The 23,217-nt window shown below is 42.9% G+C and overlaps 1 pseudogene; it reads left to right on the top strand.

The window, feature by feature from the left end:
- The first annotated feature begins 18,448 nt into the window (after window positions 1-18,448).
- The window catches only part of LOC150060342 (ubl carboxyl-terminal hydrolase 18-like), a 113,610-nt pseudogene continuing 108,841 nt past the window's right edge, over window positions 18,449-23,217 (top strand).

Below are 23,217 nucleotides of genomic sequence, written 5' to 3'. Positions count from 1 at the left end.
GGATCCACAGCATTTTTGACGATTTCCTAGAATAAAAGAAAGGGTTTTTGTTCTCAGGGAGCTAGCCTTCCCTGGAAGGTGTGTTATCAATAGGCTTTACAAGGCGTTCTGAGAGCCAATGAGCTGCACCTTCTTTATTATCAAATATACAGGCTGATCCTCTTCCCCAGATTAACACTGGGTCAGGGCCCTTCCATTGGGATGTCAGAGGATCCTTCCACATGACAGTGGCATAATTATTAATGGTTTGGGGGTGCCAAAGGGGATCAGCTGCAGATCATTTATTAATGTCCAGTGTTAAAAAAGTAATAACAAATAGAGCATGGTAAAGAATATTTTTTGGATTTCCTTTAGTGGGATAAAAGGTTTGTGTTTTTAACTTTTGAAAAGTATTTGTAAGGGTTTGATGAGCTTCTTCAACAATTCCTTGACCTTGAGTATTATAGGGAATACCAGTGATGTGTTTTATTTGCATCTGGTGGCAGAAACGTTGAAAATTCTTGCCAGGATATCCGGGGCCATTATCAGTCTTAATAATTTTAGGCTTTCCCATAACTGCCATGCAATTAAGGACATGGGCGATAACATTCTTGGAAGCCTTACCAGAATGTGGTGTGGCAAAATAAATCCACTAAAGGTATCAACAGTAACATGAAGATATTTAAGAGTACCAAAAAGTGGAACATGAGTAATCTCCATTTGCCACAATTCATTAGGAACCAATCCTCAGGAATTGACACCTAAATGGGGTGTTGGCAACAGGGTAACACAATTTTAGCATTGTTTGACAATTTGCCGTGCCTGCTCTCTGGCGATTTTAAAAAGAAGATGAAGGGTCTGGGCATTAAGGTGATGTAGCGAATGAGCTTCTCTGGCGTGGACTATTGGATCATTTTCAGCTAAAAGTGCCAATTGGGTACCTTGGTCTATTGTTTATTGTTTCATTGCCTTTTGTCAAAGGTCCAGGGAGTACAGAGTGGGCACAGATGTGGCCTATAAAGAAGGGGCAACTTCTAGTTTGAATGTATTGTTGAATTAAGAAAAATAGGGGAGCAGCATTTGTAGATGGCTTAATAAAAGGCACTGTTTCAAGCAAAGGTATAGAATGAGCAATATAAGTGCTATCAGTGTACAGATTAAAAGCAGAAGTAGGTAACTTAGCAAAAACTTGTAAAACTGCAAATAATTCAACCAAGTGGGCAGAACAATAGGGGGATTTTGAGGAAGTAATTTTGCCATTGATAGAAAAGGCAGCTTGCTCGTTGGAGGAGCCATCTGTGAACACAAGGGAGGCATTAGGAAGGGGCTTTGGGGAGGTCTGTACAGGGAAGGTAATGGGCTGGTATCGCAAAAATTGAAGAAGTTTATCTGCAGGATAATGATTATCAAAGGTGCCTAAAAAGGAAATGCATGAAACAGCCCAATTATCATCATTTTGAATTAACCATTGAATCTGAGAGGGGGTATATGGTAAAATTATTTTATCTGGGTCTTTGCCAAATATTTTTCTGCTTTGTTCCCTTCCTATTTTAATTAGCTCCATCACCCACGGAGTGTAGGGTGTAAGGACCTTAATTGGTGCAGCAGGCAGGTGTACCCAATAAAGGGGTCCTTTCTGCCAAAAGACTCCAGTGGGTGTGGAATTAGAGGCACAAATGACAAACTGTAAGGGTAGTTCATAATTAACAAAGGTAATTTGCTGGTTGGAAATGGCTGCCTCTACTCTGGAGAGAGCTTCTCGAGCAGGAGCATTCAAAGAGCATTTAGAAAGGGGGTCAGAATTTCCTCTAAGAATATCAAACAAGGGTTTAAGCACACCCATAGTCAATTTAAGATAGGGGCGGAGCCAGCTGATGTCACCTAAGAGTTTTTGGAAATCATTAAAGGTTTTAAATTGATCAGTCCTAAGTTGAATTTTTGGGACAATATTTTATTAGTAAAAATCTCAAAGCCTAAAAATAGATATGGAGGTTTTAACTGAATCTTATCTGATGCGATTTGCTGACCTCCACTGGTAAGAGCATTTGATAGTTGCTGAGAAAAATGAAGAAGGTAATCAGCAACCGGTCAAGCAAGAATATCATCCATATAATGAATTATATAGAGAGAGGGATCCTTTAATCTGAATGGATCTGTAATTTGAGAAACAAATTTTTTAAAGAATTTATTAACGTTGATTTTTACGTCATATTTTAAAAGACAAGTTTAACATACAAGTGTTCAAGGAGGGAATCTATTTACAATCACTGGGACTTTTATGTCTATATACTTTTTATGTCTATATAGTTATGTTTATATTTCCATTACCATGTACATAGCTTTGGGTATGTGGTTATTGAGTCCTCGCTCCTGTACTCTTTGGATTTAATAGCCACATATTAAGGATACCATGCGCCTTTTGTTCCTTAGGTCTTGACTTGTCTCACTCAACATGATTCGCTCTAGATTCATCCACTTCCCTGCGAATGCCATTATTTTATTTTGTCTATTGGCTATTTAGAATTCCATTGTGTATATATACCATATTTTCTGTATCCATTCATCTGTAGTAGGGCATCTGGATTGTTTCCATCGCCTGGCTATTGTGAATAGTGCAGAGATGAACATAGCTGAGCAGGTGTCGTTATACTATCCTGGGTCATGCTGTTCAGGATAGATGCCCAGAAGTGGTATGGCGAAATCGTAGGGAAGGTCTATTTTCAGTTCTTTAAGAAACCTCCACACTGCTTTCAAGAGTGGCTGAACTGGTCTGCATTCCCACCAGCAGTGTAGTAGGGTTCCTTTAAAGACCCTAGGCATAGGGTCTTTAAAATTTACTACTGGTAAACTAAAGGCAAAGTATTGGCGATCCTCTGGATGTAGAGAGATGGTGAAAAAGCAATCCTTTAAATCAATGACAATTTTATAATATCCCTTAGGAATGGCAACTCGAGTAGGAAGGCCAGGTTGAAGGGCACCCATGGGAATCATAGCTTTATTAATTTCCCTAAGATCTTGAAGCAGTCTCCACTTTCTTGATTTCTTTTTAATTTTTTTATTTTTTTAAATATTTTTATTGTGATTAATAGAGGGGTTACATTACATTTACCAGATAGAAGGTGCATTACTTCAATGATTTCTTTTTTATTACAAAAATGGGTGTGTTCCAAGGGGAAGTGGTAGATTCAATGTGGCCTGCAGCAAGCTGTTCCTGTACTAACGTTGTGGCTGCAGCCAACTTTTCAATTGTTAGAGGCCACTGATCAACCCACACAGGCTCTGTCCTTTTCCAAGAAATCTTATCTGTTTGGCATACAGGCATGTCAATGGCCACTAAGGAAAATTTTTATACCCTATGCCAGCATGATCAGCTTCAGCATCGACCTGAATGGGCGACATAAGACCCTGAGAATTTTTTCCTAGCCCTTGGCCTGGACGATATCCTTGATTAAGCATCTGTTGAGTAATCAATTCATTGGGGATGCACATAATGAGTCCCATCTGAGAAAGAATGTCTCTGCCCCATAAGTTAACTGGGAGGCCGGTGACCACATAAGGCTGCACCGTGCCTTAGTTTCCTTCCTCATCTTCCCACAGAATAATTTTAGAACTCTGAAGAGGGTTAGAAGTTTGTCCAATTCCTTTTAGGTGAGTCATAGAAGGGTTAAGGGGCCAGACTGAAGGCCAATCACTATTGAAAATAATGGTAGCATCTGCTTCCGTATCAACAATGCCCTCAAAAATCCTTCCATCTAACTTTAACTTTAATAAAGGTCTCTTATGTATAATTTCTTGTGCCCAATAGGTATCTGAGGAACCAAAATTATGAGTGCCTCTCCAGTGTTTGTGACTGGGGTTGTCAGCAATGAGAGGTAGCAATGGCAATTGAACAATCCTGACCAGGGAAAATAGTTATAGGTCCTTGAGAAGCAGTTGCCACTATTCCAATGGAAAGGATCTGAGTCCCAGAATCAGGAGTTAATTTTTATTGGGAGGAGGCACAGAGGTCCAGTCCTGCACTACCTGGCATTGCTCGCATGAGGGAGATGACATTAGATGAGCTGGAGATTGGGGGACGAACCTGACAGCCCCAGGGTTCGGTCCCATAGTTGACTTGGGGCCCTGGGGTGGGCCCCTCATCAAGTTTCCCTGTTTCGGGGGTAATAGATTTCCCTGATTATCAGTTTTTGATCGGCATTCCGAGGACCAATGTTTCCCTCTTTTGCATTGGGTGCAAAGGGGCGGGAGAGGAGGCCACTCTGCCTTAGGGGCTGGGCATTCTCTCAAAAAGTGGCCAGGCTATTTGCAATGAAAGCATGTCTTAGCCTTGGGTCCCTGGACAAAATCTTTTAAGGCAGCCATGATACCCAATCCAATGTTGCAGGAGGCTGGGTCAATATCAGCACACAGTCTGGTGTAATCAGAAAGAGTTTTGCCACGGCGATGAGGATGTATTGCATCCTGACAGGCAGAATTGGCATTTTCAAAGGCAAGATGTCTAATGAGTTCATTGTCTGTTTCTTCACGCCCCATTAAACGTTCTGCAGCCTCACTAAGGTGCCTCACAAATTCACTGAATGGCTCCTGGGGTCCCTGACGAAATTTTGCTATGGAAGAACAGCCGATCCTTGAGAAGGGAGGCTCTTCCAAGCCTGAAGGGCTGCCTGCTGAATCTGAACAAGTAGTCCTGGGGGAAATTTGGCTTGTTTTTCCTTGTTGTCATAGGAGCTTTGTCCTAATAGTTTAGTTAGGGTCCATGTCTTAGATGGACCTGTAGCAGTCACATTGCGATGTGCAGTGTCCTGACATCTTTCATTATAATCAGCCTTCCATGAAAGATATTGGCCTCTGCTAAGTGCAGCTTTAGCTAGCATTCCCCAGTCATTTATTGTAAGCCAGTCTTCACTCATGGATTCTAAGAGAGAGAGAGTAAAGGGAGAAACTGGGCCATACATGGAGTCAGCGCTTTTAAGTTCCTTAATATATTTGAATTTTAAGGGACGGTATTTTTGGGCTTTAATGATTAGGGGAATATTTTCTTCCTCTTCTCTGGTGATTTCTGATTCTTTACTACCTGGATCCCCTTACTTCCTGTTCTCTTCCTCCTCCTCCTCTCCTGTACCATCTCTTTGATTTTCTGTTTCATTAGGGGGCCTCTTGGCTGATTTTACCTGAGATATAGTTACAGGAAAGGCATGGAGAGTCCGTCTATACTTTGTCTTAGCTTTCGGTGGGGTATTGGATGGGGAACTTATTACTATATCTAGTTCTCGAAGCTGCTTAAGCAAATCAGACTTTTCCTTTTTAACTTGAAGAAGAGTCTTTAAGGACTGGGCTTCTCTGGTAACTTTTACAATGGCTTGTCGGGTAATTTCTGTCAAGTCATTTATGTGCACAGAGGCAGGAGCACAGAAGGGAGGCACCATTTTATAACATGGAAGCTTGGTTGAAAGGGAGGCTGTTGGAGGCCAATTGGACTTATGATATTTGGCTGCCTCTTCCTCTAGTGAGGCCTCCTCTTCTGGGGAGAGGACATCATCACCAACATCACCAAAGTCTATACCCAAAAGAACAGGATAAATGGACTTTGGCTTATCTGGCTGAGCTCCAGTGCCACTACTATCGGTGGTTATAGGGATGGCGATGGAGGGACAAGGAGAGGTGGCAGCAGGGGGATGGGAAGCTTTGGAAGAATCTTTTTGAAGAGAAGCCTGGCTTCCCTTACATTTTTCCTTCAGGAAGGCTTCACTATCTTTTATTACCTCAGAGACATCTGCTTGATAATGGTGAATCTGTAGGACCTCATTTATAAGATTCCAATAAGAGAAGGCCTGAACAGGCACCTTTTCGGGACCAAAAGTGTGACAAAAGTGTTTAAGACAGTCACCCACACAATGCCATCTGTCTTCGTCTATGATTCCCTCTTGTGGGAGCCAAGAACAAAGATTTTCTAAGAACATAAAAAATCTACTAAATGCTTTTTCTTTATCTGTGTTCCTCGTGCCTTGAGAGACTCTTTAAGCCCCTGAATAAACAATTCGTGTTTACTAAGTGTTTGTCCCATAATTGCATCGCCTCTCTTACTCCATGGACCTGTATTGCAGAAAGGCGCTCTGTAGTGGCCCTTATGTGGATCTTCACTCACTGGCTGGGTGGCAATCCAATGAAAGTGATGGAGCTCTGCTCCTTTAGGTGACATTCAGCTCAGTGTTCTGTTCCTCGGGCCCCACGTTGGGCACCACTTGCTCCTGCCTGCAGGGAAGTCAACTGGAACTCTAGGAGGAGTACACCTGAATGAGAGACAAACCAGACACGAGAAAGGAGACCAAGACAATGTTCTGATCTAGGTCTCAATCTTTATTTTTGCACAGCAGAATATATATATTTAGCAGAAAGGTGATTGGTGCAAGCAGGTTGCCTAGTGATATTGCTTAGTAACTATCTCTATACAACATGTACCTGAAACAAACCTGGGGAGGGGATCAGGAGGTGGTCAAACTGTTTTGCCAAACAGGATACATAAATCAAGTTCTTTTTGCTTACAGAATATTGCAGTTGAGTCATCATGGAAGGGGTAGTAGAAACAATAAGCAATTCTTTCAAGTTACAGAGTCTTACAGTTACTAAGATCGTTTTAGCTATTACTAAGTTTCTGGATGTCATAGCAACAGCTGTTTGGTTCCCAGCATATCTCAAATTATTGAGGTAGAACATATCATAAATATAAAGTAATAGATACTGAACTGTTTTCCTCACAATGCAACAGAAACAATACAGGCCATAGAAGCCATTTTACATCGACAACTAATTTGTACTAGTTTGAGACCTAAAACAATATAGTAAACCATAAACCAGTTGCGCAAATTTTCAAGATTTTTACCTTTACTTGCACTTAATAATTCTTCACTTTCTAAATTCATTGTATTTAATTTTATGCTAATGATAGTAACAACCAAGAATTCTGTGATAGACAAGGAAGCTTAGAAACTGATGTTCTTACATAATGATAAATCTAGAATAAGATTCCAGTTCTACAGGCATCTTCTATTCTGCCAACTTACCCTGAAAATATAAATGAAAGCCAGATGTAGGAGCTAATGCCTATAGTCCTAGCTACCCTGGCATCTAAAATTGGAGGCATGCGCTTCAAATGCAGCCTGTGTGATTCTTATCTCCATTCGCCAGAAGATATGTGAAAGTAGAGCTGACTTAAGTGGGAGAGTGCCAGCCTTGAGAGAAATGTGAAAGGAGAGTGCCAGACCCTGAGCTCAAGTTCCAGTATTAGAGTGTTTTAGATTGTATTTTGTTCTTTGGGTGATTTAAAGAGGGGTTACAATTACATTTGTAATATTACTATTTTTCAAACTGAGTATTCTATAACTGTATCAAAAAGAGGAAATAAATAGGCAGTGAAAATTTTACTAAAATTATACTTTACAGTAGTTTCTAAAATTTTGTCTGGAGAGTGGTAATTCTGGAAGATAAGAGTGAGAAATTAGTAATTTTGAATCAAATTTTTTAAGCTGTTGGTGATATTTATATCAATTTTTTAATTGGATTACTTCTGGGAGGAAAATTTTAATATAATATCATACAATTCCTGCCTACAAACAAAAAAATGATCAGTTTACCAGATTGCTCCTCTGACTATTTCTCTCAGTGCTGCTTAAGATTTATATTTCTCTTTGATACTTCTGTGCCGAAAACTGTAGTGTATACAGCTCCTTTTTAGCATGATTGAATTGGCATTTAAAAAGAACAGTCACTGAGATATAAATTAAGGTAATTTGTTTTCAATTCAGTTTGATGACTTTTTAAACTGTAATTAGTTAACGAAAATTAAGCACTCAATGCAACTGTATGAAATCAGTTTTTCATACTACTATTTGCTATATGCAGGGCCTATTGAATTTTGATAAATATATATATATATATGTATATATATATGTGTGTATATATATATATAGTATTATTTATTTTGCCAGTCCTGGGCTTAAGCTCAGGGCCTGAGCACTGTCCTTGGGTTTTTTTCTCAAGGCTAGAGCTCTACCACTTGAACCTCAGCACCACTTTTGGCTTTTTCTTTATTCTATATATGTGGTACTGAGGAATCGAATCTGGGTCTTTGTGCATGCTAGGCAAGGACTCTACCATTAGGCCAAACTCCTGGCCCTCCCTCTCTCTCCCTTTTGCCACTCTCTCTCCCTCTCTCAACGTGGAAAACGAAATGATTGGGATTGGGTGGGTACCCATCCTCTCACAATCATCTCATTTTCCCCACTGATATCTTTTCCAGTTTTTAGGCCAGTATGGGGTATTTAGTTACAATAAACAGAAGAAATTGATCATTTTAATGTGATAAGACATTATTCTCACAGAATTCTTGGATCAGAGCTTAAGAAATACATTAATGCTATTTGAAAAGACCACAGAAGAGTGGTCTAATTTGAAATATTTTGAAATATTTAAAATATCAATTGTTCGGGAGATGGCACTGATACAATAGGAACCCAGCCTCTCTCTCTTCTACAAAAGGCGAGAAACAGGGAGTCCTACGAATCAATTACCTTAAGAAATCCACAACTACAAATTCAAGAAGCAATGGAGAAGGACTCAAACTGGAAAATAAATCCAGTTAAAACTTACATCCAACTATTTCATAGAATTTGAAATGCGAGGACACCTCCCCCACCCCTCACCACCCACTCCAAGCCAAGGAAGCTGAGACAGATGGCAGCACGCTGGGAAGACCCAACAGCCTCAAAAACCATCATAGACCGGGCCAGTGAGTGGCAGAATCCAGATGCAGGAACCAGCACAGAGCAGGCCAGCAAGCAGTGGCACCCAGATGCAGACAGGCCGCAGCTGAGATCAGACGGGAGTGAATGATTCTCCAACAACATGGAGCAGCTCACAGCCAAACACAGAGTAGAGAGTAGCCCAGCGGGTAGACCTGCCAGTAGCCCAGCGGGTTCCCCAAACCCATTGGGAAAGCAGAGCTGGTGTCGAGCAATAGAACTTAACTCAGACTCCTCCACCCCGCCCGAGAAAGACTGGCAAGTGCAGGGAGGCAAGGACTTTAGAACCATGTCCCATCCCCCAACAGACCCCTCTGCCAGGCCATAGACTGGAGACTGACAGGTGGGCGGGCGCTAAGACCCAGCACCCCTCCAAATGGGGCAAAGGTGTCCATGCTCCCACCTGCCCAACAGGTTCCTCTCCGAGGCCACAGGATCTGGAGACTGGAGGGCATTGAGACCTTGCCTTCCAACAGTAGGTGGGGTGTACCAGAGTCTAGGAGCCAGCACCTCTCCCATAAATCTTGAGGCAGGCACCCTGCTGCTGGGAATCTCCAGCAAGACAGCACCAAGGGGCCCCACAGAGTCACAGACAGACTCTGGGCAATAGCGGCTGCAACTCAACAGGAAACTGAAGGGCAGACCAGTAGCCAAGCTCGCCCCTGGAAGCAGGTTAGGAAAATCAACCATCCCTCAAGCGCGCTAAGACTGAAGGGTGCATATCCATCCCATGGCCCACTGTGAGGCCATGCGTTGGGCTGAGAGCTAGTTGGGCAGTGGAAAACAGCCTCTGAGAACAGGCCGAACACCTGCAAAAACTGAAAACTCTGACTTAGTCAGCAGCAGAATCAATTTGGCCAAGAAGCACAGATACACACAGATTCCCAGAACCACCGATCCCAATCCAAGTAAAGACTGCCACCTATCGACCACAGAGTGAACCTACAACAACAGTTCCTGATGCCTAGGAGTGTGCAAACACAAATCATAACATACATACATAATCAAAGTCCCACACAAAGCCCAAAATGAAACAAGAGGGAAGCAATGAGAGAGATGTCTCCATCCCAAGAAAAGACACCTGAAGAGACACGAAATATGATTCTAATCAAGGAGATGATTTTGGACATGACTAATGAATTCAAGGCAGAATTCCAAAAACAAAAGCAAGAAATTTCCAAGGAACTCTTTGAATTCAAAATAGAAATGGAAGAAAAGTTCAATACCCTCTCAGCAGACATGATCAGCTCTGTCCACAATTCAAGCAAAAATGGAGGCTTTCATCAGGAAATTGACTGAGATGGAGAATAGAGTACCAGACAAAACACAAGAGTTGGAACAGAGAATTGCCACCCCAGAAAGATTAGTCTCAATCCAATAGAGAGAACTATAGGACATGGCAGATGCAGCCAAGAAATCTAATCTTCATATGATAGGGATTGTTGAGAGTGCTGAATATCAGGACAAAGGAAGGCAACCCTTATTCACCAAAATCATAGCAGAGAACTTCCCCAACCTCAAAAGGGAAAATACATTATTGAAGGTTTCAGGACTCCAAACAGGCAAGATCCTAGAAGGAACTCGTCTAGACATATAATAGTAAAGACACTAGACCCGAATACCAAGGAATTGATCTTAAATGCTACAAAAACAAAGAAAGAGCTATACTACAATGGGAAAAAATTAGAATTACAGCAGATGTCTCTTTGCAAACCCTAAATGCAAGAAAAGCGTGGAAAAACATCATTCATGTCCTGAAGACCAACAATTGCCAACCGAGACTGATATATCCAGCAAAACTAGCATTTACATTTGAGGGAGAAACAAGAATATTTCACCCCAAAGAGATGCTTTATGAATATGTGCACACTAAACCAGAGTTAAATATATTAATTAATCAAGAACAAATTATAGAACATCAAGAACCCCATCAAGAAGCAAATATCTATAATTCACTAAACACAAAAGTGAAAAAAGAAAGAAAGTTAGAAACAAAAATAAATAATGACGAAGGACACTGACCACTCCTCCATAATTTCCCTAAATGTGAACGGGCTGAACAATCCAATCAAAAGACACAGAAGAGCAGACTGGATTAAGAAACACCACCCATCCATATGTTGCCTCCAAGAGACCCACATCGCTGCCAAAACAGAACAAAATTCCAAGTGAAAGGATGGAAATGAATTTTCCACTTCAAGGCACCATGCAAAAAAGAAGGAGTAGGGGGTGGGAGTTTGGTCTACTGGTAGAGTGCATACCTAGTATGCATGAAGACCTGGGTTGTATTCCTCAGTACCATACATAGAAAAAAGCCAGAAGTGGTGCTGAGGCTCAAGTGGTAGAGCTCTACCCTTGAGAAAGTACAAGGAAAGTTGTAAAGCCCTGAGCTAAATCCCAGGACTGACAAAAGAAAAAAAGAAGAATGGACTTTTGAGGCCGGGAGTTTGGCCTAGTCGTAGAGTGCTTGCCTAGTATGCATGGAGGCCTGGTTCAATTCCTCCACACCAAATACATAGAAAAAAGCCAGAAATGGTGCTGAGGCTCAAGTGATAGAGCTCTAGGCTTGAGAAAGTCCAAAGAGAGTGCTCAGGCCTTGAGCTCAAGCCCAGGACTGGCAAAAAAAAGCAGGAGTAGCAACTTTAATCTCCGACAAAATTAACTTCTCAGTAAAATCAGTAAATACAGATAGAGGTGGCTATTACATATTAATAAAGGGTACAATCCGTAACCACAATATTACAGTTATAAACATTTACTCCCCCAACATGGGAGTACCCAAATTCATCAAACAAGCCCTCTTACAGAACAAGATAGACTCAAACACAATCATAATGGGAGACCTCAATACACCACTCTCAACAAATGCCAGGTCTGCTCAACAAAAGTTAAGCAAAGACACCATCTACTTAAATGACACCATAGCCCAGCTGGGTTTAACAGACATACACAGAGTCTTCCACCCTAGGCAAAACTTATTACATTTTTCTCAACAGCACATGGAACACACTCCAAAATAGATCATATAATAATTCATGCAGAAAGCTTTATCAGATACATGAGGACTGATATAATCCCATGCATTCTATCAGACCACAGTGGAGTCAGACTGATTCTGAACAATAGAATCAAAGTCAAAAAACATTCAATAACTTGGAAGCTGAACAACACACTTCTGAATAACTCCTGGGTAACAGATCAGATCAGAAAAGAAATTAAAAACTTCCCTGAATGTAATGACAATCAAGAAATATCACAAAGGAACTTATGGGACACAGGAAAGGCAGTTCTAAGTGGCAAATTTATCGCACTAGGAACGCATATTAAACAGACAGAAGAAGAGCAGGTAAATAACCTAAAAAAACCCTGAAACACATAGAGAAGCAAGAAAAAGTGAATTCTAAAACAAGTAGAACCACAGAAACAACAAAAATAAAATCAGAAATATCAGAGATTGAAATAAGGTCTACTATACACAAAATTGGTAAATCAAAAACTTGGTTTTTTGAAAGGGTCAACAAAACAGACAGACCCTGGCAAGATTATTCAAAAAAAGGAGGGGGTGTTTCTTAATCCAGTCTGCTACTCTATATCTTTTGATTGGATTGTTCAGCCCATTCACATTTAGGGAAATTATGGAAAAGTGGTCAGTGTCCATTGTCGTTATTTATTTTTACTTCTAAGTTCCTTTCTCTCTATTCTTTCCCCCTTTTGTGTTTTATGAATTATAGATATTTGCTTCTTGATGGAGGTTCTTGATGTTCTACAATTTGTTCTCAATTAATTAGTATTTTTTCAATGATGGTTTAGTGTGCACGTGTTCATACTGCTTCTCTTTGGAGTGTTAATTCTAAAACAAGTAGAAGGACAGATATAACAAAAATAAAATCAGAAACATCAGAGATTGAAATAAGATCTACTATACAAAAAATTGATAAATCAAAAAGTTGTTCTTTGAAAGAGTCAACAAAATAGACAGATCCCTGGCAAGATTAATCAAAAAAAAAGGAAAGGGAGACTCAAATAAACAAGATTAGAGGCCCCACGGGAACAATCACAACTGATTCCAAAGAAATTCAGTCCACAATTAATAGGTACCACCAGGGCCTATATTCAAAGAAAGAAGAAAATCTAGTAGAAATGGATGATTTCTTAAACAAATATAGGCTACCCACTCTGAATAACGATGAGGTAAATAAATTGAACAAACCAATCACTTACAACAAAATTGTGGAAGCAATCAGGGAAATGCCAAACAAAAAGAGCCCAGGTCCAGATGGATTCATTGCAGAATTCTAGAAGACGTTTAAAGATGAAATAACGCCTATACTCTTGAAAGTCTTCCCAGAAATAGAAACAGAAGGAGCAATACCAAACTCATTTTATGAAGCTAATTTTACTCTCATTCCCAAACCAGGAAAAGACACAACAACAAAAAAACTACAGACCTATCTCTCTTATGAACACAGACGCAAAACTCCTCAATAAAATATTAGCCAACAGAATCCCAAAACAAATAAAAAAATCATACACTATGATCAAGTATGCTTCATCCCACAGATGGAAGGCTGGTTTAACATTCGCAAATCAATCAATGTAATACATCACATCAATAGAGCTAAGGATAAGGATCATATGATAATTTCTCTGGACGTGGAGAAGGCATTTGACAAAATACAACATCCATTCATGTTGAAAGCACTAGAAAAAATAGGAATACGAGGTACATTCCTCAAAATAGTGAAAGCTATATATGAAAAACCTACAGCCAGTATTATACTCAATGGTGAAAGACTGGAACCATTCACCTTAAAATCAGGAACTAGACAGGGATGGCCACTCTCTCCACGTCTCTTCAATATAGTGCTGGAACCCTTAGCCAGAGTAATAAGGCAAGAAAAGGACATCAAAGGCAAGAAAAGGACATCAAAGTGATCCACATAGGGACAGAAGAAATTAAACTACCCTATTTGCAAATGACATGATCCTCTACTTGAGTGACCCAACAGACTCCTCTCCCAACATCCTAGAATTAATAAACTACTTTAGCAAAGTGGCAGGATACAAAAGTAATCTTCAGAAATTAGTAGCCTTCTTATACACCAACAATACACAAACAGAAGGCCAAATCAAGAAAATGATCCCATTCACAATACCCCCCCCCAAAAAAATAAAATACTTAGGAATTAACCTAACGAAAGATGTGAAGGAATTATTCAATGAAAACTATAAAACACAAATGAAAGAAATTTATGAGGACACTAGGAAATGGAAAGACATCCATGCTCATGGCTAGGGAGAAACAAAATAGTGAAAATGGCAATACTGCCAAAATTGATATACAAATTCATCCATTCTTCTTTTTTCTTCTTCCTTATTTTTTCTTCTTGTTTTCTTCCCTCTTCCTTCTTTCTTCTTCCTTGTTCTTTCTTCTTTATTGTTCTTCTTCCTTCTTTCTCCTTCTTTCCTTCTCCTCCATTTTTGGGGGCCAGTATGGGGCTTGAAGTCAGAGCCCAGAGTCCTTCGGCTTTGTCAAGGCAAGTGCTCAACCACTTGAGCCACAACACCACTTTAACTTTTTGCTCTTTTTGTTACCAAATACTGGCTTTTATCTGTTTGTGGTACCAAAGAATTGAACCCACAGATTTGTGTATACCAGGCAGGCACTCTACTATTAGGCCAGGATCCTGGCCCCTCTCTAGTTGTCTTCTGATACTGGGTACATTTTCTCCTCAGAGGCACACAGGCAGAGGAAGTCAACGTACCACAGATTCTAGGCATCCAGGAGTCTGATTAAGGATAAACAGGACCTGGAACGTCTGACAGAGAAGGAAAAGTGCTAGGATATGCCTTCTGCTTTCCTCCAAAGATTGTTATTAGAAACTTGGCAAAACCCCACTTCTGAGGCATAAAATGGAGGTCTTAGTGTGGAGTTGCTGACCTAACCTGTGGAGAGCTGTGAACATAATTCCACTGGAATTCACCCATGCAAATTGAAATGCCTTGGAATGTCTGATAAAAATGTATGTTAGATGTATATAATGAAAGCATAAACAGCTGTCACACATCCCCTTACTCCCTAATCCCCATATCCTGTAGAGGACATTGCTGAAAGCTCAGTGAACACTCAAAGCTGAGGATACAGACTTAGAATAAGCCTGCTGTGGCAAAGGGTGTCCTTACAAGTACCAACTTAACAAGCAGGAAAGCATAGACTGCCCTTCCTCACACAAGTCTTCATTTCATTCACCAGGCTTTGGTATGAACATGACTGGAAGCACGGATACAAACCTGATACAGACTTAAGACACAAGGTTGGAGACCTAAATTTAGCATGAGTCTATGAAAGAAGCTGAGGGGAGGAGGTGTCAGTCAGGCCACTTCAACATTAGACCACAAATTCCGATTCTTCACACACAATTCCAAATGTCTGGACTCCACATTTTCTTCTGATACTCAGCACGTTTTGCCCCCAAAGTACTTCTGGTCAGAAGAAATCACCACGTAACAAAGCGTGAAGATGCTAGAACTGTTCCACAGGTCAGTGGGATTTTTTATAATGACAGAGGGAGACAAAACAGAAACAGTCACCCAGGAACCCCTAGTAGAAAACTGACATATAACATCAGTCTAAACGAACTGATTGAGTCACTAGACAGAAAGCAGTGAGGCTCAGTGTTGAGGCTCTTGCCTTGGTTGGGGGAGGCCATGAAACACAATAAAATTTAAATTCACCAAAAGAAATTTAAATGCATTGATAGGTTGAACAAAATGTGTATATGATCTATGTAATTACAAATGAAACTTCCCGCATTCCCTCAGCTCCAACCCACAGGCACTGAGAAGGACATGACCAAAAGCAGAAGTGAAAACACAATGATGATTCAGAGACCTGGGAAGGGCCCTAGGGTCATCAAAGTTATTCTGACAAGCACAAACTCACCCACTTCTCTAGGATCTAGAATGATCAAAGTATTGATGAAAACTTGATGACATTTGGAGAGAGAACAGGGGCCTGGGCAAAGTATGAATTCACCAGAACAAGTTAAAATGGAGTCCATCCAGGACATTCTATGTTGGGCCATGCCCACTAAACCTGTATTCACAATCCCAAGCTTCCAGTCTCTCCAAATTTTACCATGACACTGTGCATTTTCTTCTCAAATTGCCTATAGTCACAGGAGGACAACGTGCACAAAGGCTGGAAATAGTGAAAATCAAAGGCTGAGGTGCTTGCCCAGCTTGTGAGAGACCCTGGAACACAATATCACAGGAATTCACCAAACAGAAATTAAAATACCTTTGTGTGTCTATTGGACCTATACAAGCAAAACAAAAATCTTTCTGTGCTGGTCCTGGTGCTTGAACTTAGGACCTACGTGTTCTTCCTGACAAATGTTTGTTCAAGGCTAGTGTTCTACCACTTGAACTCCACTTTAGCTTTTTTACCCATTATTGGAGATAAAGAGTCTCAAGAACTTTCCTTCCAGGGCTAGGTTTGAATGGCAAACCTCAGATCTTGGACTCCTTAGCAGCTAGAATTACAGACCACCAACACCTGGCAAAAAACAATGCTTTCCACACATTTCCTCATACCCTAACCCCCATGCCCTATGCAAGACGTGTGCTGGGAGCAAGATGTGTTGGGATCCATACACCAATCCTACATTTGAGTGTACACCCGGATCCTACACTTATGATTTATTCAAAGGTTCTGGATTCTTCATCTTTTCTCATCACAGCACCTAAAATTAAAGGAGTCTCTGAAGAAAAATGGCTCAGCATCGTGAGGCCTCTTTTCTGCTGAGCAGGATCTGGGGTATAGCTGACACAAAGTAAAAAAGAAAAACTCATGTAGACCACACTTTCTGCTCCTGCCTTCTGCTACCCCACAAAGCTCCTCATGAGGCAGATCCCAGGCCAGGCCTGAGGCAATGATGTTGTCCTGAGACCAATGGAGGACATGGCTCAGCATCAAGTAGCTTGTCTGCCTGGGGAGACATGCACCAAAATCTAGAAAAATTCTGATAAGCCCAGTACAATGTGGGAAGCCCACAATACTGAGGATGAATGAATGATGTCCACAAGAACATCTACACTGGAGAATGATAGATGTCCCCAACAATGTCCACACCAGAGAATGAATGATGTCCCCAGCAATGACCCCAACCAACAGGCCTCAGGCCCTGAGAAGGGCAGGGAGGGGACATGAGGGACAGGAGATGGGGAGGGGACAGGAGATGGGGAGGGACAGGAGATTGTGAAAGGATTGTACATGGGGAGAGGACAGGAGAAGGGGAGGAAAAGGAGACAGGGAGGGGACAGGAGACTGGGAGAGGCAGAAGATGGGGAGGGACCGGACACATGGAGGGACAGGAGACAGAGAGGGGAAGGATATGGGGAGGGGACAGGATTCGGGGAGGGGATAAGACATGGGAGGGGACAGGACATGGGGAGGGGACAGGAAACAGGGAAGGGAAAGGAGATGGGGAGGGGACAGGACACGGGCAGGGGATAGGAGACGGGGAGAGACAGCAGACAGGGAGGGAGAGGAGACAAGGAGTGGTGAGGAGAGGAGGAGGGGACATGATCTGGGGAAGAGACAGGAGATAGGGAGGGATAGGAGATGAGGAGGGGACATGAGATGGGGAAGGGACAGTACCCAGGAGGGGACAGGAGAGGGGGAGGGCACAGGAGAGGGGAGGAGATAGGACAGGTGGAGGGGACTGGAGATGGGGAGGGACTGGAGATGGGGAGGGGACAGGAGATTGGGAGAAAAGAAAACAGGCAGGAGACAGGAGACGGGGAAGGACAGAAGCTGAGTAGGGACAGGAGGGGACAGGATACGGGAATGGACAAGAGATGGGGAGCGACAGGTGACACGGAGGGACAGGAGGGGAGAGGGGAGGGGACAGGAGAGGGACGGACAGGAGTAGTTGGAGAGGGGACAGGACACTGGGAGTTAGAGGAGACTTGGAGGGATAGGAGACAAGGAGGGGCAGGAGACAGGGAGGGAACAGGGCACGAGAGGTGACAGGAGTCGGGGAGGTTTAGGGTATGGGGAGGGACAGGAGGGAGAGGAGATGGGGAGGGACAATGGAAGGGAAGGGACAGGTGGGACAGGAAACAAGAGGGACAGGAGATGGGGAGGGACAGAAGATGTGCAGGGGACAGGAGTTAGAGAGGTACAGGAGACAGGGAAGGGACAGGAGATGAGTAGGGGACAGGAGATATGGAGAAGATAGGAGACAGGGAGAGAACAGGAGACAGGGAGGAACAGGACAGGACAGGAAGTGGGGAAGGGACAGTAGGGGACAGGAGATACGGAGGGGACAGGAGGGGACAGTTTTTGTCTAGAGGAAGAGACGAAGTGGAGCAGACCTCATCTCACACGTAGACTGGGGTGGGGCAGTAGTGGGGGGAGGTGGGAGAGTTTTACCAGGGCAGACAGAGGCCTTAAGTGAGGGGGGAGCATTACACAAGTGGACAGAAAACGGAAGTGAGGTTTGGGAGCATTATGGGAGCAGAGAGGCCGGAAGTAGGGTCGGGGAGCATTATGGGGACTGACAGAGACGGGAAATGGGGAAGGGGTAGCATTAACAGAGCAGACAGTGATCAGAAGTGGTGGTAGGGTAGCATTACAGGGGCGGACAGAGACCGGAAATCAGGCGATGACTGACAGGGGAAGCAGCACAGGCCTGGTCTGCACTGACTGCTTCCTGCCATTACAATGTCATCCGCGGGCCTGGAATGAGAAAAGTAAAACAAAAGAGGAGGAAGCGGCAGGTGGGTTGCCACGCCTCTCAACTCTCTACCAGGCCCTGGGCCTGCCTGCACTGAAAGCTCACCGCTGACTGGGAGCTGGCTCCAGAGGCCTGGCTTAGGCCTAACATGGCCGAAGCCACTTCAGGAAGAGGACAGACGAAGCAGCAGGCCCCTCTTCTCACAACTTCACAGAAACCACAAACCCAGGCCCCGGGCCTGTCTACACTGAAACCTCACCACTGACTAGAATCTGGCTCCGGAGGCCTGGCTTAGGCCTAACATTGCCAAAACCACTTCAGGAAGAGCACAAAGGATGAACACAGTGCAGCAGGCTCCACTTCACACACCTTCACAGGCACCATGCGCCCATGCCTTGGTACAGACCTGTCAAGAAGCACCGCTTTACTTCAAGAGCCCCGGCCTTGCTCACAAACACGCGGTGTCTGGTAGAGATAGCCTCCTTCAGGCACTTCCCCACAAATAAAAGCTGACGGCACCTGACAGGATTGGTGAACAGAAAACAGATGCCCTGCCTCAGGCCAAGAGTGACCCACCCAGCTCTGTAGGCCTGGAACAAACACTGCCCTCTCAGAGGATGGCAGCCACCCTAGAGCACTCAGGGGTCTGACTCATCCCAGGCAGAATCGATCCAAACCAGTTCAGAATCCTCAACCGGCCCGCAACCCCTCATGTCCTCACTCCACCCCACTCCTCTTATGCTCTGACCTGGCAAGCCTCACCCCTGACCCCTCACGTTGTCGCTCCACTCCACCACCCTTGGGCTCTGACCCCACAAGCCCCGCCCCTGACACCTCACATCCTCGCTCTGCCCCATCCCTCTTAGGCTTGACCCCACAAACCCCTAACCGTATCCTAACTCTCTAACACTAAACCTCTATCCCTAACCCTCTAACCCCCTAACCCTAATCCCTAACAATATACCCTAATCTTATACACTAACCTTATACCCTAACTCTATACCCTAACCCTTAACCCTGACCCTCACCCTCACGCCTAACCCCTAACCTCTAACCCTTAACCCCAAACCCCAACCCTTACCCTAACCCTAATCCTTAACCCTTAACCTTAACTCATTCCCTAACCCCTAACCCTAACCCTCTAACCCTAATCCTAACCCTAACTGTAACACTAACCATAACCCTCTTAACACTAACCATAACCCTCTTCACCCTAACCTTCTTCACCCAAAGCCTCAGCCCTAACCCATATCCCCAAACCCTAACCCCAAACCTCTGACCCTAACTGAAACCCCCTAATGCTAATCCACTAACCATACCCCCTAACCCTAAACCCTACCCTAACTCCTAAACTCTAACACGTAATGCAAACCCACACCCTAAACCCTAAACTCTAACCCCAACCCCCTAACCATAAACCAAACCCTCTAATGCTAACTTTAACCCTTAACCCTAACCCTTAACCCTAACCCTAAACCCTAACCCTAATCCCTAACTCCTTATACCTAACCCTAACCCTAAACCCTAACCACTAACCCTAAAACCTAACCCCAAACCCAGCCTTAGCCCTAGCCTTAAACCTAACCCTTAACCTCTAACCCCTAACCTTAACCCCTAACCCTAACCCCTAACCCAACCCTACCCCTACCACTTCTAACCCTACCCTTTCTAACCCTAACCCTAAACCCTGGTCCTAACCCTAACCCCTAATCCAACACTACCACTACCCCTACTACTACTCCTACCCCTACATCTACCCCTTCTAACACTTCTAACCCTTCTAACTCTTCTAACCCTAACCCTTATAACCCTAACCCTTCCAAACCTAACCCTAAGCCCCCTAACACTAACCCTAACCCCTAACCCCCTAACCTACCCCCAACCCTACCCTAAGAATAAACCCTAACCCTTCTAATCCTAAACATAACCCTAACCCCAAACCCAAACCTAACCCTACTGAAACCCTCTAACCCTCACCCTCTAACCCTCACCCTCACCCTCTAACCCTAACTCTCTAACGCTATCCCTCACCCTGACCCTGACGATAACCCTGACCTACATTTGACCCTACCTTGACCCTACCCAAACACTAACCATACCACTACCCATACCCCTACCCAACCCTACCCCTATCCCGACCCCTAACACTACCTGAACTCTACCCCTAAACCTAACCCCTAACCCTTCTAACCCTAATCCAAACCCTAACCCTAATAAAAACACTTCTAACCCTAACCCAAACCCATCTAACCCTGACCCTTGACCCTAACCCTAACCCTAAACCCTAACCCTAAGCTCTAACCCCTAACCATACAAATTCCCCTATTTAACCTACGACTACCCCTAACTCTACACCTACCCCCACACCTACCCCCTAACTCTAATCCTACACATAACCCTAACCTAACCCTAAATCAGCCCTAATCCTCTAACTTTAACCCTCTAAACCTAATCCTAACCCTCTAACCCTAACCCTAAACCCTATCCCTACCCATACCCCTAACCCTGACCCTGACCCTAACCGTAACAGCCTAACCCTAATCATAACCTAACAAGGAACCTAATATGGAACCTAAGGACTAAGGTTGGTGGAGGGACTACAATACCTCTTAAGGGTATGGGTCCTCTAAGCAAATTCTGACCCTACCATTAACATCAATAACCATGTTCCTGTACTCTGCCTTAAACCATACCAACAATAATAATAGTAACCCGAACAATTCTAACCCTTACCAGCACCTCCAACACCTAGAAACCTAAGTTTCTTAACCTACATTCCAACTCCAACTTACCTGGCACTTTCTACAGCATCCTGCATCCCTGGAGGTGGATGGCCTTCTTTTGCGGAACCTGCTTAAGGTGGGTCCAAGCTTCCAAACAGAGATGCACTGTACTCGATCCCCATCCATACCCTTACATGTGTCCACATGGCAGATGGGTCAACAGAGTGAAAGCACAGCTATGTGCTCCTGTCTCCAGTCTCCCACAAAGTTAGGCAGAGTGGGACCCATACCATCAAGCATGGTAGGGGAGGACCCTAACCATAATAATAACAACCCCAACTGCTAAGGACCCTCAAGAGTGGTCTGACACTCTCTCTAAACCATATTGGTTTGGAATCATGAACACTAAACTATACTTCAAACTTCCCCTAACTTTAACCCGTCATAACCTTAAAGAGATACTCTCACATGCGTGCTAACCCTAACATGTACTTTAAACCTAACATGTACTCAAAAGATAGTAAGTACCCAAACAGGTACTGTAAACTGTACAAGTATCCCTTATATACACGCTAACATTTAGCTAACAATGTACCCTAACACATATTCTAACATGTACACTAACATACTCTAACCCTAATACATATCCTAACATGTATCCTAATCACCAATACATACAGTAACAACTGCCCCTGAAGATCTACTGTAACAACATATACCCTAACAAGTACCCTAAACTTCGACCAATGCACATCCTAACATGATGCCTAACCCAAAACATAACCATCACCTTAACACATGCCCCAAAATGTACCCTGAACACATACTGTAAAACTTAACAGGTGCCCTAACATGTACTCTAATGTGTACTGTAATTCCTGTATGTACCATTACATGTACCCTAACATGAGTCTCAAATGTGCCCTAAGATTTCCTAATATGTAGACAAGACACTAACTCATATGCTAAAAAGTACCCTAACACAAACTCAAAGCCATATGCATACTCTTATATGCACTGTAACATGTATTCGAAACTAACCTAAGCTACTCCCTAATAGGTGAATACCTAGCTTTATTTTAACCCCAGCAGGTTTCTGAATAGTATATTCACTATAACACACTGAAGATGCTCTAGACCCTAATACATATAGTAATGAGTACCTAACACATACTAACTATAAACCATACAGGTAACCCTTACATGCCCCCTGAACATACCCTAACACACTCTAACATTAAATCAAACCTGACATGAATATACACACCCTAACATGTACCCTAACCACAAATATGTATTCTAACAAGTATCCTAAGATGTACCATGATAAATACAAGTACCCATACAAACATCCTAATATGTACTTCCAGCACACCCTAACATGTTCCTTAATCATAACATGTACTCTAACAAAGCATAGCAAGTAATCTATTCACGCAAGTACCCTCACATGTACCCTAACAGGTGTTCCAATGTACTGTAACACATAGCCTAACATGTGTCCTAACCCTAACAAGACCATAACCTTCAAAGATCCCTTATCAATGACCCTAACTCTAACACATACCGTAATATGTACCCCATACCATAGGCTGACACATATTGTAACACATATCTTAATCCACACTCTATAAACACTGACAGATATGGTAATGAAGACCCTAAGGTATAGTGTAAACTGTAATTACCCTTACACATACACTAACTCAGCTTAACACAAACCCTGATAACTGAACCCTAATCCAAATGCTAATAACCTTATATATACCCTGACCTCAACATGTATCCAATATGTACCCTAACCTGTAACACATACAGTAATAAGTACCCTAACATATACAGGTACTCTTAAGTGCATCCTAACATGTACCCCTGATGTACCCTAACATATGCTCTGACACTAACACTAACCAAAATGTATTGTATGTCCTAAACCTAATGCATAACTTAACATGTACCCTAATCATATCCTAA

Source organism: Megascapheus bottae, chromosome 7, assembly GCF_031878675.1.
Source record: "Megascapheus bottae isolate mThoBot1 chromosome 7, mThoBot2.hap1, whole genome shotgun sequence".
NCBI lineage: Eukaryota > Metazoa > Chordata > Mammalia > Rodentia > Geomyidae > Megascapheus > Megascapheus bottae.
Note: the sequence above shows the minus strand (reverse complement) of the source record. Positions and strands in the feature narration are given on the sequence as shown.